The sequence below is a fragment of the Lactuca serriola genome, chromosome 6, assembly GCF_051521515.1.
Source record: "Lactuca serriola cultivar US96UC23 chromosome 6, Lser_US96UC23_V15, whole genome shotgun sequence".
NCBI classification, from domain to species: Eukaryota; Viridiplantae; Streptophyta; class Magnoliopsida; order Asterales; family Asteraceae; genus Lactuca; species Lactuca serriola.
The window spans coordinates 145,469,425-145,473,530 of NC_136413.1; the positions used below are offsets into that span (position 1 = coordinate 145,469,425).

The 4,106-nt window shown below is 31.7% G+C and overlaps 1 non-coding gene across 1 annotated transcript; it reads right to left on the reverse strand.

Moving 5' to 3' along the window:
- Nucleotides 1–3,757: 3,757 nt before the first annotated feature.
- LOC145060728 (U6 spliceosomal RNA) lies at nucleotides 3,758–3,860 on the reverse strand. Its single transcript, XR_013686914.1, has one exon. It is a non-coding gene; the product is annotated as a U6 spliceosomal RNA (small nuclear RNA).
- Between the last annotated feature and the right edge of the window lie 246 nt (nucleotides 3,861–4,106).

A 4,106-nucleotide genomic window follows, 5' to 3' on the forward strand; every position in this document is an offset into this window, starting at 1 on the left:
TAACCGTGAAAATAGGGATGTCACACATACCCTTGTAGTCCTTTGATTTCTTCGTGGATCTATGATGGAGAAAGGATTACTAAGAGTCCAACGTATAAATCTTCTTATAGATTGCACCCAAGAATTGATCCATTAAAGTCTGTGACCTCCAGATATGCCAACCAACTTGAATGTTGAAAATAGAATCTATCGCACGACGAAGTGTGTCATGCAATAAGGTCGATGTGCCACACCCTAGACGATGATCGAGGGTTTCGAGAAATCAGGTTTGTGACGAATTTCAAATGATTTCATCACCCTTAAATGTAAGCCATACACCTTATTTATAAGGGTAAGATTAGGGTTTCCATAAATTGGTTGCATGGTCACAAAGCAACTATCTTTCACATTAAACCCTTAAAGATTTACAAGCTTCTATTAATTTATTAATCTATAATAAATCAAAAAAAAAAAAAAAAAACTAAGTCCTTTTATTTCTCTTTTTGAAATATTTTTTAAATCTTTCTTGCATGTAACCCAAAAAAAAAAATTAAAAACTGAATTATGAAAATCGATCCAACTAAATTAAATTGATCCATTCAAATAAACCCTAAAGGGTACACTTTACCTTTGATATCGAGCACTTCAACCTAAGGATTCTTATGCATACTATGAAAATTTTGTTGCATTTTATGGGCTTCACATAATTCTTATTTGGCCGAATTCATTAGTTATCGTAAATCACAAAATGTAGCCACATGTTATACCCGACAATGACGATTATGATGACAATGATGGTGGCAATGTCAGTTGTGGTGGATATAATAAACGCTCTTAGTTACTCCCATGGAATGCATTAATTGGATCATGATGTCAGGAAGTAAGTGAATCGTCTTCTACATTTTCCATGTGTAACTATAATGGTGTCAATCGGTGGCGGATGTTGTGAAATATAAGCGTGAGCATCCAGACTAGGATCCGTACCTGAATCGACACCGATTTTATACTATCAGTCTAGTTCTCGGTACATGAAATCACACTTAGTTGGTTCAGGGTTTTTTATCAGTTCACTACACCGGATCCTGGTTTGGACTAGTTCCCAGTTTTATGTGTATTTTGTGAGATTTATAAAAATTGCATAACTAATTCGTTTCAATTTAGATTGACATGAGATCTTTTCTAGCATGTAGTTTAGAGTTTGTTCTTCGATATATGGTACAATTTAATTGTTTTTTGTTCCATATTCAGTGAGTTATAATCCTCCGAGTTGGGGTATCAAGGCTGAAAGTTTTTCAACTTTTCAGCTTTTATGTGTACTATGTGAAATTTTAAAAAACTGTATAACTCATTTGTTTGAAGTTGGATTTACATTAGATTATTTCAAAATTTTATTTTAGAGTTTGTACTATAATATAAGTTATATTTTCATCATTTTTGTTCCATAATCATTGACCACGGTTGTGATATCAAAGCCGAAAGTTTTTCATTTTTTATGTATAATCTGTCAAACATTTGAAAATTGCATAATTCATTTGTTTCAAATCGTTTTGACGTAAGATCCTTTACAACATATAGTTTGGATTTTGTACTTCATTTTAGGACACAAATTCATCATTTTCGGTTCCATATTCAGGGAGTTGAATTTTCTTAAAGTTAGGATATCAAAGCTGATTTTTTTTTCCAACTTTTATGTTTTCTCCTTACGTATTTGTTGTAAGCCTGGTAATACTATTCTTCCCTAAAAAGATTAACTTTAGCATCAACAAACTAACTTTTGCTACTGCTTTAATGACTTGTTCCATACACAATGAATGTTGTACCGGTTCAATCGGTCCAAAAACTTGAAAATCGACAACGACACCAAAACCAGTAACGACACCGACATCTCAATAGGTCCGGTCTACGGTCCTATAATCCTCTCAAACTGATCAAGATTCAAAACCGGTTCCGATCCGGTGCAACTGCTTACCCCTAAGGAAATCACTCTCCACCAAAGGTAGTTTTTACTATAGAGAATTTCATGAAGGACAATCAAAAAAAGATAACTTTTTTATGGGAACCCTTTTTTTTGTAAAGTTTTTGTTTTTTAAATAAATGGTCATTTAAAGACGGTTATTAAGTGATAAAGATCCTTCATTTTGATATTTTTGTGGCTACCAAATAAATTGCTTTATCTCTTGCATAAACTTCTTCGAAAGCAATTTTATAAGAATCAACTATTCCTTTTTACCCTCCAAGTTCACCAACATTTCATAGAATTAACATTGGATTTTTTTTTTTTTTTTTCTATCCATCTCCTAGGATCTCACTCAGCCTAAATTTCAAACCTTGGAAATCGCATTGTTAACTGAACTGAACAACTAATATGCGTACATAAAATAGTTACATTTTGTACTTTTATATATATTGTGATGAATAATATGCGTTCATAAAATAGTTATATTTCGTACGGTGCGACAAAAAATACGTTGAGTAAATTATAGATATGGTCCCTTTGGTACAGTACAAATCACAAATTGAGTTCAACTTTTAACTTTGTTACATGAAAGGACCTTGTGGTTTTGTTTTCTTTCAATGTTCATAGCTATGAACAACTCTATTAGTTTTTGTTAGTTTTTGATGTTAAGTTTACCGTACAAAAAAGGCTCTTTTACCCATCTTTTTATACTTTCCTTTTTATAATTAGTATTACAATTACTTTTTATTATATTTTACTTTCAAATTATTAAACAACTCTCCAAACCCAAAAGAAGTCAATCTATCTACTTCAACGACCAAATTAAATAAAAACGAGGTTGCCAGGTTGGTTTGGAATAATGAATTAGGAGCGTAATAAAGTTTCCAGTTTGTCCGTATTGGTTACTAAGGTTTTTTTTTTTTTTTTTTTTTTTTTTTTTTTTTTTTTTTTTTTTTGCGTATTAGACCAATATGGTTGTTATTACGGTTTAGAAATAGTCTTTTTACCGGTTTTAACCGGGAAAAATGACTATTTCTAAACGGTAATAACAACCATGTTAGTCTATTACGTACAAAAAAAACCGTAGCGACCCAATACGAACAAACTGGAAACCTAATTACCCTCCTAAGTCATTAACCCTAATTATTTAGAAAACATGTTTATTAATCAATGTGACTGATTTGTTTGACTGAAAATAGTTGCTTCCATTAAAACTTATCTCACAACTCTTCCAGAACTTTTAAGTCTAAAAACTCATATGATTGATCATGATCTTCATTATATAAATATGCAACATTTTATCAATAACTTCTTTTTTGTCATTTAAATGTTTACATGAACACATCCATATGTACAAAAACAATCTCACTTTAATACCTCCCATCAATGTCTGCATTCGATAACGAATGAAAAAGTAAAACCAACAGGGACTTGCAGAGTATGTCTATTATCAATTATTTTATAAAAAACAAAACCACAACATGAACTAAAAAACTGAAGTTACAAAATGAATAAAAAATCAGCACATAAACAAACGCATACAAACTATATACAACATATGAACGGAAGTTTATAAAGTATGAAACTTAATGACAGTAAAAGTAAAAAAACTTAAAGGAGACTTTATAGAAAGAAAGATCATCCTTACTTGCCACAAATGGTTGAAGACATCAACAAAAAGATCAATCTGACCATGGAATCCACATGTTGTCTGATCATGACTTCACTAGATGAACTACTGAAACGTAAGAATTGCAATTGAACTATATTAGCATTTGAAAAGGGAATTAGGATTCCAGAGAAGACGACAAAGGGTTAAAAAAAATTTTGGACCATTTCTCGATTTGTGTGTGTCATCCTTACACAGGGGCCATGCTAATCTTCTTTGTATCATTCTAATTTTATCGGATGTCCCCAAAGGGACGACTATAGATGAAGAGTTTCGCTATATAAAGGAGTAGCAGGTTATATGGGACGACGCGAGTTCTAAACGAAGTAGTTTACTGTTGGTGGTCATATATTCTCAATGTCTTTAAAATTAGGGATAATGACTTAGGAGGGTAATAAGGTTTCCAGTTTGTCCGTATTAGGTCACTAAGATTTTTTTTTTGTACGTATTAAAGCAATATGATTGTTATTACCGTTTAGAAATAGTCATTTTTACCGGTTA